The sequence below is a fragment of the Alexandromys fortis genome, unplaced genomic scaffold (assembly GCF_014885135.2).
Source record: "Alexandromys fortis isolate MF-2015 unplaced genomic scaffold, M_Fortis_MF-2015_v1.1 scaffold_153, whole genome shotgun sequence".
In the NCBI taxonomy this organism is placed as follows: Eukaryota; Metazoa; Chordata; class Mammalia; order Rodentia; family Cricetidae; genus Alexandromys; species Alexandromys fortis.
Genome location: NW_026068032.1, coordinates 2,793,417 through 2,804,835, shown reverse-complemented (window position 1 = coordinate 2,804,835; position 11,419 = coordinate 2,793,417). Strand labels below are relative to the sequence as shown.

At 49.1% G+C, this 11,419-nt stretch overlaps 1 protein-coding gene across 2 annotated transcripts in view; it reads right to left on the bottom strand.

Moving 5' to 3' along the window:
• Stk38l (serine/threonine kinase 38 like) overlaps positions 1 to 10,925 on the bottom strand; it is a 63,676-nt gene extending 52,751 nt beyond the window's left edge. The window contains exon 1 of one of the 2 annotated variants that reach the window (XM_050164706.1): positions 10,830 to 10,925. The gene's annotated coding sequence lies outside the window, so the exon portion shown is untranslated. Of the gene's footprint in view, positions 1 to 10,362; positions 10,490 to 10,829 lie in introns of those variants that run through there. The other variant, XM_050164705.1, reaches the window with a different exon arrangement.
• Positions 10,926 to 11,419: the final 494 nt, after the last annotated feature.

Here is an 11,419-nt window from a genome sequence, read left to right as displayed (position 1 = left end):
AGTCACGAACAAGGCCACACCAGTTTGGAGTTATGATTAATAGGGTGTTATTTATTTAAAGGGGAAAACTTACAGATCACCGTCTCAGACAACAGCCATCTGCACAACCAAGAAGGGAGTCTAGTCTCCGGCGGAGCAGGAAGTGAAGAGAGCGAGCAGAGGAAATAGCCGCTTTTTTAAAGGGAGAGAGGCCACGCCCCAATGGGCTGGTATCACAGCAGCTATTGGTTGGAGGGGCGGAAGGACCTCCCGCAACAATCCCCAGGGCTCCCTCTGCCTCCTGCTTGCAGACTGGGATGTGCGCTCTCTGCAGCTGTAGTTACAGCTGCCTGCCACCACGCCTCTGCTCTGCCATCATAACCTAACCCTCCGGAACCGTAAGTCCGAGTACACTCTTTGTAAGTTGTCTTGGTCATGGTATTTTATCAAAGCCATAGAAGAGAAACTAAGACAACAGAGGAGATCTGTAAGTCTGGGGTGGGGAAGAAGGGTTAACAAGCAAGGTTTTGCTTCATACCCTGCGATCTGTCTGAGGAACATGTGCACTGCACACACTCAGAATGAAGCAAGCAAAGTGTCTTTACAAGGAGGCCACACCAGGTTATCCTGGTTTATTGACACCCCGCTGGGATTATCCAATCCATTAGACTGTGGCTTCCCTAGAGGTTTCTGTACGGGGCAGTGTGCTGACCCCAGCTCCATTCCACTCATACTGACAATTAGCAATCCTGTTTACACATCAGGCTCTCAATAACGCGGTAAATCAAACAAATTCCCCAAATCCTGCTGACGTCTAGACCCAAAACAAAACCTTCACAGCCACAGCTCTGGAAAGGTAAGAGTCAGACCTTACACACGGAACCCAAATCCAGGCCCTAAGCATCTGTGCTATCTTGCCTTCCTTATGACAATGCCAATCAAAAACTGACTAAATAAAGACAGGGAGGCGCAGCCAGGAAGGTGAAATGTGCAGAGCCCATACATGAATAAGGGTAATAAAGATGCTGAGCTGTAAACAGAAGTGAAAGACAGTCATCTTCCAGACCACTTTTGCTCCCCCAAGAAATTACCTAATTCTGTGTAAGAACAGGCCAAATTACATAGGAGAAAACTCCGATTAACACCGTTCCAAGCCTGACGAACAGTAAATAAAGGACCAGCATGTTACTGACCATTGCTTAGGATGTAAAACACCATGAGAGACACATGTATAAAACACTTTGAGAAGCCAAGGTTGCGGGGTAGGGGTATACACCTAACTACCAGAAAGCAAAGGAAGGCGTCCTTTACAGAGGGGACACCTAAGCAGAGAACATGGCATCACCCACGGACATGGATAGAATAACACCACACACTGGAAGGAGCAGGAGATCGAGCAGGAGACAAAGCAGAAGCAGGTGGAATCCAAGTTATCCATAAACACACCACTGGCAATAAATTGAGGCAGGCGGACATTGGAGTCTAAGATCAGGAGAGGGGGGCAGAGCAAGACACAGAGTTCGGGGGTTAAGAACAGGTACTGCTTTTGCTGAGATCCGAGTTCAGGTCCCAGCTCCCCCATCAGGTGGCTCACAACTACTTGTCTCTCCAGCTCCAGGGAATCTGAAACTTTGGGGTTCTGTGGGCAAATATACTCGTGTGCACATACTCCCCACCCCCAGGCACATAATTAATAGGTTTTTGGTTTTCCTGAGACAAGGGTTTCTCTGTAGCTTAGGGCCCTGTCCTGGAACTAGCTCTTGTAGACCAGGCTGGCCTCAAACTCACAGAGATCCGCCTGCCTCTGCCTCCCGAGTGCTGGGATTAAGGTGTGTGCCGCCACCGCCCGGCTAATTAAATAGGTTTTAAGAAGATATATTAAGCTTGGAAGTCATCATTGCACAGTGCCCAGTAAGATATCGGACCACGTGCGATCACCAACCCCAGAGCATATGGAGAGGGACAAGTGGGGGCAGAAGTCTGGAGAACAGCAACCACTTCAAAGGATGAAAGCCAGCTGCCGTGAGAGAGAAAGGAGCTTCAATATTTGGACAGAAATCAGAATCCACTTGGTAGCAGTGACAGAAGAGAGACTTCCTCTCGGAACTGACTAGATATGAACTGTAGAGTGCCTTTCCACAGCAAAGTCAAGGGAAAGCGAAAGTCTGGGATCCAAATTCTTTACTAGTGTGTGAGGAGAGCTGTTGGCCCTCGGCTGTCCCTAGGACAGGTGTGTGAGGAGAGCTGTTGGCCCTCGGCTGTCCCTAGGACAGGTGTGTGAGGAGAGCTGTTGGCCCTCGGCTGTCCCTAGGACAGGTGTGTGAGGAGAGCTGTTGGCCCTGGGTGGTCTCCTAGGACAGGTGTGTGGCGGGGTTCTCCAGACCCGCTCACACCCATTTCCCTCCTAGAGCCAGGTACACTGTCCATCAGTTAGAAAATGCAGTCTACTGGTAAAAACTCTAACACAGGGCTGTGGATGGATCAGCAGTTAAGAGCACTGGCTTCTCTGGCAGAGGACCTGGGATCAGTTCCCAGCACCCACGTGGAGACTAAAAACCGTAACTACAGTTTCAGGGGATCCAACACCGCCTTCTGGCATCCAAGGGCACTGCACACCATGCTGCACAGACATACACATAAAATAAAAACTAAATCTTTAAAAAGCACTCTCATACAAATATCCCTACCTCTTCCCTCCACCTTCACCTGACCGGGCTACAGACAGAAGGAAAGACGAGAACATGGGGACCTCTGACACAGTGTGGGCAAGGCCAGGTCAGAACACAGGGCTACGGCCAAATGTCAAGAACCTACGGATTCATATCCTAAGTTTTGCCTACATTCCAGAAATGTGGCTATAACCTTCACTAGTATTTAAAGTGTTGGTTTTTGTTTCCCATTCTGCTCAAGTCTAGAGTCTCTATTAGACACGTTTTAAATGGAACCTATAAATACCGGACTAAAACATGCTGCCACTGCTGGCCCTAACAAACCCAGGGGGCACTGTGAGTTAACCTGGCCTTAAATGTTCACCAGGAAGGTCTTAGAAGCACCTGTTTTCTAAGCGCATGAACTTGCCCCTCTCCACCCAGGGCCTCCCCCGTTGCTCTGTCAGGCCTTCTCCTTCTGCTCTCCTGTCGTGTCCACTGCGTGTAAATGTTTACAGCCACTTATGGTGTGAACATAAAGCTGGAACAGCTGCAGATTCATGGCCCGGAAACGCAATGGACACTTCCTATGTGCAGTCTGCTATTAACTCTCTGGCTGCCTGCAGAGAACTGTTTAAATGGACTGTTTCCTGGGCCCAGTCCACTGGACAGAGGAACCGGCACTGCAGACCGTGCACCCGTGAGCTTTCAGCAGCAAGGGTGGAATGTGCGTTGGAGCTGAAGACGAGCAGCAGGGTGGAGGAGGGCATGCCTGACACCACTTGAAAGGATCCCACGGAAACTCGGTGTTCCATAAGCCTGAAGGAAGAGACACGGCTTCCCTCCCACGATGACCCTGCCCAGGACACCTGCTCCGCAGCTGTGCTTTGCTGTGACAGAGCCAGAACAGGTCTGTGCGTCTGTTAAAGGCGTTCAGTAGATGGTGTTTTCCTCCTCTCTAGAGCTGGTGGTGCCGTCCCTCTCTAGTTTCCCAAAACAGAAGCAAAAGGCAGTCTCTGGCTGGAATGCCACCTGCAGGAGGAGGGGCGCTCAGCAAGGATGCTTCCATGGGGCCTACATGAGGCAACAAAACACTTACAAAAGGTCAGGGTATTCGAGCCAGACAAAATAACACCAAAAAGCACTGCAAATAAAAGGCTCATTTATCCTGCTGAGACTCATGTCCCAAGACTGAAAACCCCAGGGGCCTGTGCCCCACCCCCCAGTGTTTCAGTCTCTGACACCATTTTATGATGTCTTCCTGCGGCTTAAAAAGTCCTTCTTATCCTTCAAACGGCAGCTCAAGCACTACCCCTTCCTGGGAAAGCCTCCCGGTTCCCAAACAGGGCTCCTGTTTTTTGTTTGTTCTTTGTTTTATATCATCTCACCGCTATAGTATCATACCTATGACTACCATTGCAGAGTGATTCCTGTCTATTTGTCCAGTGAGGGAGCACCATGACTTTCTAACCTCACATTACCTGGAGCACAGGCAGGTATCGCTGCACAAAGGGATACCAGGGGGTCTGAATACAAGGACAACACCCACCACTTTGGTCTCTTCGATCTCGTCTAGTAGAAAAAAGTCATGATGTCCTCAACTGTTGATCCCTTGGGTGGTCACTCCCCATGTATCCCTACCACCGTAATACAGAAAAGCACAACTTTAATTAAATGTGCCGAGCTGTGTAGCTGCTGAAGCAAAGGCTGAGATGCTGAAAACCACCCTTCTCCAACCTCAGTGGCCTCAAATGCAATTGGACAAGAATTACATAATTAGCACATGACTTATCAGGTGTTATCGGGACACCCAAATTGTGCTAATCCCTCTGCCTGGCATGTCCGTGACTCTTGAATGGTCAATTCATAGTTGAGTCCACAAAGACACTTCCTCACCCGGGAACAATCTCTGCTTCCTCCCACTGTGTCTGAGCTGTAGTTATCTGTACCCGTTCAGCACACCACGTACGGGACAGAACCCATCTACCTGGAAGGGCAACACATCATGCTGCCTGTGGCCAGGCACCTAACACGGCGCTGGGCAAGAAGCTGAATTACAATTAACCTCCTTAGAAGCGTCAGGAGCCTGGGACTCGGTGAGAGCTAACCTAATACCAACGGGGCAATGCAAGCAATTCAGTACTAAAAATTTTCCACTCCAGGTACAGAAATTAGACAAAGTCTTTCCTGTTTGGCTTGATAATGGCCAACCTAAGGAGACTCTCCTCACCAGATGTGAAAAGTGTGTCCAAGTGAATGAAACGGATCTCAACTGTAAAAACACAGCAGTGGGCAACTCCTTCGTGCTACGAGCCAGGCAACCAGTCCCTGCTGACAGGCAAACACTGCATGGTGCTTCCATATCGGGAGCCTGTCAACAGGTCAATGTCTAACTAAGTAAAAAATGCTCATGGCTTCTAAAAATTAAATTGCATGAAACAAGATGCAGACACAAGATATTTTAAAATACGGAGCATTAAAGAGGTTCTTTGATCTCTCAAAGAATTCATCTTCCCATGCTATAAGAAGCATACTGAATTTCTTACAGCAGGGCCACTGCAAGGGATCTCACCACCAAGCCTAGTGGGGCGTATCTTTAATCACAGCGCTCAGGAGGAGACAGATGCAAGCAGACAGGCCAGCCGGGGCTACATAGTGAAACTCTGCCTAAAATTACTTGTATGTATGCACGCACGCGCGCGCGCGCGCGCACACACACACACACACACAAAAAGGTAAGACTGCCCTTGCTCACCAAGCCTGGCTCCAACCTCAGTTCTTTCATCTCTGTTGCTATCTGTTCTGCCTCATCCCCCTCCTTCAGCACGATTGATTATTCTAGCTAGGAAGCAAGGCACTGAGCTCAGGACAAGCAGAAAGAACTTAACTAAAAACCAAAGACTGGGCGTTTCATGATTAAAAATGGGGAAAAATCCAGCCTCACAATTCGACAAAATTAAAAACAACGCTCAAGGCTCACCACGCCACTGTTAAAGAAAACGCTGTCCTGTATTTAGCCAACCTTAATTGGTCTTAATTAAATCAGATGGCTCATAGCTTTGTTTATTTTGGCTTGATTGTTGAGGCCAAGAACCACGTCTGATCTACTAATTTTGTAGAGTTCTCAGCAAACACTCTGCTCACAGCGGCTTTTAATCGATTAAGACAATGAACATGTCTGTGTGCACATTAGATTCAAATTTAGGTGTTGGCTCTATCTAAGCTGTCAGGTAAGTGACTTAAATTGAGTTCTCTCTCTCCAGTAAATGGATGTAACAGTAACACCCGCACAAATGAGCAAGAACACCTATACAAAGTGCTTCACAGAACCGTACAACACCATATGAGGTGCAATGAGTAGTCCTGAGATAAGCTTTCTCCAGGAGCAAGCCCTATAAACCTGAGCACAGCTGTAGATATTCCCCAGGAAAATTTATGTTTGGCATGCAAAACCATAAACAGTTCTTAAGAGGTAGGAGGGGAGAAAGGAAAGAGAGGCCAGATTGGGAGAGGGGATGAGGAAACCGCAAAGGAAAGCTGTTGTAATAAAGTAACAGAAGAGAGAGCAAGCCTGGGTCTTAGCCATCACTATCAAACTCTATCCCCCCATTCCTGGCCAACTCACCTCACCTTACTAATAAAACTTCAATTTCCTCAATAATCCACTAGGCTCCCGTGCGTACCCAGTTAGACTGTATATCCACACCGTTTTTTATGTTACTGAGGACTCTGTCCGTACGTACTAAGTAGCACGTTACACAGTAATTGAGGAACTAGACATCCACTTGGGAAAAACCGAGCGAAGTCTGTGTAAGAGAACACTCAGACAGCTCTGAACCGAGTCTACGGATCACACGGGGAGACAGTTTTGACCAGACTACTGAGGACTGCTGAGAACCATGGGCTAAACCCCAAGTCACCAAAGCATCAGCCCTGGTGGCTCCTGCACATGGGCACGAGACTCTACCAAGAGGGGTGGGCGTGTCAGCGTCTACAGGGGCTTCTCTGCTCCACACTTTCACAGACACAGTAAAAGCTGCGACCCACAGCAAAGGCTGCGATTGGACGTGGCAAAAATAGCTGGCATCAGCAATGCGCAGTCACCTGGGTGCTGCCCTCTTCTGACCGGAAGGCTTTCTGCACTGGATCTGGGGGCAGGGGCTCCAGAAACCAGAAGAGGAGGGGATACATTCTGAATCAAATACAAAGGTAGTGAATAACTGGGGAGGAAGGAAGACGGATTACTCCAGGGAGAGTCAGGAGCTAGCTGAAGAATGTAAAAGGGAGAGGAGAGATGGCAGGACGGCAGGAGGGTCAACGGGGTCAAAGGACATTATATGTATTATGAAAATGCCACAATGGAACCTCTTATTTTGCACAATATACATTTAAACTAAGCTTCTAACAAGTTCAGGTTCCCCCAGGCAACTAGCAAGGCATGAGATCTGCTCAGTCACGCACAGGTCTGTGTGCACTCAGAGCACCAGGCGGCCTGGAACTGTCAAGGTCGTCCCTAAGACTGTGCAGAGGTCGTCTAGGAGGCCAGCATTATAAATGCCTCAGCGCTTCTCAGGCAGGAAAAGATGTTCTCCAAATTTTCATTCGCCCGGAGGGGGCTTGCTTTCCCTTTGACAGAAGAACTGACGCCCCATCACCCCAAGAAGCTTTCTAACCAAACCTGTACTTAGAGATCCCTGTAAACCTTGTCAACTATAAAGTGGACTTAAAAGCATCCCTGTGAAATTTTGGACCAGTGATCAGGAAGCTGCTGTCAAAGGGACAAATAACTGAAAAGGCCAGACAAGGAATGCGACCTGCACAAGCGTGCTCAGAGACGTGCGGCTATGTAAACACTGCACACGTGAAATCAGTAAGAACGGATGACAAACGGAAATGGCGATTGAAGCCGTGCTAACCGATTATTGCTGCATCTTCGTCCTGTTTTGTGAACTTTAAATATTGACAGCTCTGCGCCTCTCCCCCATTCAAGCTCACGAACCGTTATAGACTGGCTTGGGAAGCCTATCCCATTCAGCCAAGAGAACACCACTTCCTCCACTGGCTTGTGGACTGGCCCCTGGACCTCTCTGTAACAAGCAGTCATAGCAAGGAAGAAAGTGAAGAGCCTGGATCGCACTGGACATTTGAGAAATGCAGGCAGGACTCACCACCGCTCACTCATATACACCATTTTACTGTGACTGCATCTCCAGTTAATCAGCAACAAACATTCAGCCTGGAAATTCATAAAGCCAGACACTATTCTTTCAGCACGCGTTTACCTAGCACACCTGTATGAAGCACAGTGCCTACCACAACACCTGTGACTTCACGGTTCCAGAGACCTTACACGGCACCCCAAATGTTTAGCGTCCACAGCTGAACTAAATTATCAAAAGTCTCCCTCAATGGTTACAACTAATTAGCACCAGAAGCATCCTTCAAATGTGGGCTAACATATTTCCCCTGTCAAAAATAACATGCTGAGTGTGGTGGTGCATACCTTTAATCCTAGCACCAGGAGGCAGAGGCAGGCGGATTGCTGTGAGTTAGAGCCAGCCTGGTCTACAGAGTGAGTCCCAGGACAGCCCGGAACTACACAGCTACACAGTGAGACCCTGTCTGAAAAACAAACAAAACCACAGCTCATTTCCCTAGGTTTTCATTATCTTGGGAGTTTTTCAGAAAACCAATCTCAAACTTTAGATGCATTCTCCAAAATCTACTCTTTGCAGTTACAGACCTGAGCAAGACCTTCATGAAGGGCGGGAACGCAGGGACAGTGGGTAAAGCCAGGTGTCTAGGCCAAGGTGACTCCACCACTTCCTGCCTACCTGATCTTGGCACCCATTTACAACCTCAGCAAGTCGGGAGTCAAAGAAACACTCCTGAGGGTAAACAAAGGATAAAGTGTTTCTCTCACTGTCTCACTATCCAGTCGGGCACGCAGATCCCCTCCACAAACGCCTCTTCTGAAACCCTCTGCCATCTGGTAAGATTGAGTCCCTCCTTCCTCAGCTTCGGCGTGAATTTTATATTCTGGTCACTGGAGGCGGGGTCATGTCTCTCCACCTGCCTCAGGACAAACCACAGTATCCGTGTGTGTATAGCAAGGACTATCTGTGTACAGCAGGCAACCGACTCTTTCCTCCTTTCAGCCCTTCCCAATCAGCACACCCTTCACCTGGGGAGAGCCCCACGGAGCCAGTCCATGAAAGCAATGCTCATGCCTCACTAAGTATTCCCTGGAGACTTGAACAGAAACTGCTGGGAGGACACAGAAGAAAGAACGGAGATAAATGTTTATTTGGGGTTTTGTTTTACTTTTGTTTGGGGGGTTGTTTGTTTTAAACAAAATCCTTCCACCTTAAGCTTGTTTTCATCATCTCACTGAGACAGCCTGTGGTGCTTTTCATAAAAATCCAGGGGCAGGCTTTCTGCTCCTGTCAAACCTAACCCAGTTACAACTTGCCCATCTGTTGATTTGACTGTAATGCCAGGATTCTCAAACGGCGATACGCTTGCTTACTGGCTCTGAATTTACTTATGTAAAATAAATTTATCCAACACTACAACGAGATGCAGATCCTCCTGGCTTTGGTTGCCCCAACTTTTCCCAGCTGCAAAAAAAAAAAAAAGGCGCTCCGCTAAGCCTGTTACCAACATGATGCTTCTGGTATTTGAGGGAGCAGAACTTTTCTAAAGAAAAATGGTCAAACTGAAGCTAAAACTCACTGTTTATAAAATACATTTTTTTCCTTTGTTCTTAATGTTCCACTTTTTGAAATTAAAATTTAGTATTAAAAACTGCATTTTTGATTTTTTTTTTGAGAAAGAACTTAAAGTCTATTGAGTAAGGAAGAGGAATCTGAAAGGGCTTGGGGAAGGGAAAGAATATGACCAAAATATATTTAAAATTAAAAACTGTTTTAAATAATAATTTTAAAAAACCTGCAGAGGATACTTTTTTATTTGCACAATCATTGTTTCTAATCTTTGACTCATTTTTAAGCAAACTCCAAAAATAAATGATGGGACTAGCAGCGTTTTCTGAGTCTAATCTGTTTCATTCCTTAACAACAACAAACATGACACCCAACGCGCTTCTCATTCTAAGCACATCCCACCAAATGAAAAACCTAACCAGTCCACTAAGAGAAAAACACTGCGTGAGGCCACACCCCAAACTTTACCCACTGCACTTCTTTTGGGATCAGGATTTGCCACAGGAAAGTACTTTCATGAACTTAAGCAATAAATATCATAATTTATCATCTCTTGAACTAATTTCTCTCCCCAAACAGACGCTCTTGGCCACGGGGCAGGAGACTATAATAAACTTAATTGTTTTATATATCCTGAGGCACAAAAAAAAAAAAAGAAAAGAAAAAAGAAACGTGTGTGTGTGTGTGGTACCGGGACAACTTGGGATGCAAATAGCAAGGCTTAAGAATAGCAGATCTTGACTCGAAGGGAGACCTGGCCGGCCGATTTAAGCTACCACTGCCAAACAAGGGCAAGATCTCCTTCGTCAATCACCACCTTAAAACCATTAACTTTGCTCGTCTAGCTCCCTGGCAGGCGCGGAGCTAATACCAGAGCCATTTCCATAAGTGGCTGCTAGCGAAACGCATCCCAAGTTGCACTGAGAGCACTGAGCGAGCGCGCCGGCGCTGCCCGGAGTCCCGAGGGGCGGGAGCAGCGCACTTCTGCAGCAGCCGCGCTCCAGCCCCACCTCGCGTCTCTGCACAGCCTTTCTCCAAACTTCGGCATCCGAAAAGCGACCCCGGACCGGGGACAGTCGTATCGGTGACCGGCAGGCCAGCGGCTTGAGAACAGTTTGCTGTCTGCACCGTGCACCAGCAACTTCGTGCCGGCCACTCGTGCCCTCCGCGTCGGGAGCGGACGGGAGGAGTGGGCCAGGAGCAGGGGCGAGCGCAGACCGACGGCTCCGCTCCGGGGTGCGCAGGCTGTCGCACCCACCTCGGCGAAGGCCCCGGTGACTGACAGGCGCTGGGGGCGCAGCCCCGCCTGCAGCCCGTGGACGCCGCGCACAGCACAGCCGCGGTCCTCCGCTCCGCCGGGGACGGCAGGGCCGGGCGTCGCGAGCAGAGCCTCCCCAGCGCGAGCGCAGCCGCAGCCCCGCCGCCCTGCCCCGAGCCCCGCGCCCCGTGCCCGCTGCCGCCCCGCGCCCGCGCTCACCTGCCCGGGTCGCCCGCGGCTGCTCAGCCTCCTCAGCCACCGCAGCCCGCCGCGAGCGTCCACCGCGCCAAGCCCCGCCCCACCCCGCCCCGAGAGGCGGGGCCAGGGCGGCCGCTCGTCTCGCGAGGCTTGACTCCTGGGTGTGTGTTTGTTTTTTTTAAAGGGGTCGTCTCTGACGTCATACGCACCAGGCGGAAGTAGTCTTCTGGCGTCAAATCCCGCCCCTCCCACCTTCGCTGGTGGTCCAGGGTGCTGAGCTGTCTCTACTAGGCTGTCTGGCGTCCTTGCCTCCTGGCCTTTTCTGGGTAGAACTGGTTCTGCCTTACCCTGAGAGGGCCCAGGCGTGCTGCAGAGGCACTCACCGCCCTCCGCACTTCTGTGGTCATGCTAAGACAGTTAAGGGGGGAGATCACTATTTTTTGCAGTTCTGTAACTTCCATGTCTCCATGACTGGACCGAATGACTTAGGAGTTCGGATGTGGGAAGACCACAAGAAACTTGCCAGCATACATGAAACGTTTGCTGACTTACCCTGAAAATCCTAGAACATCTGGCAACATAAAGTAAAATAATAGGATGGGAAATTGCCA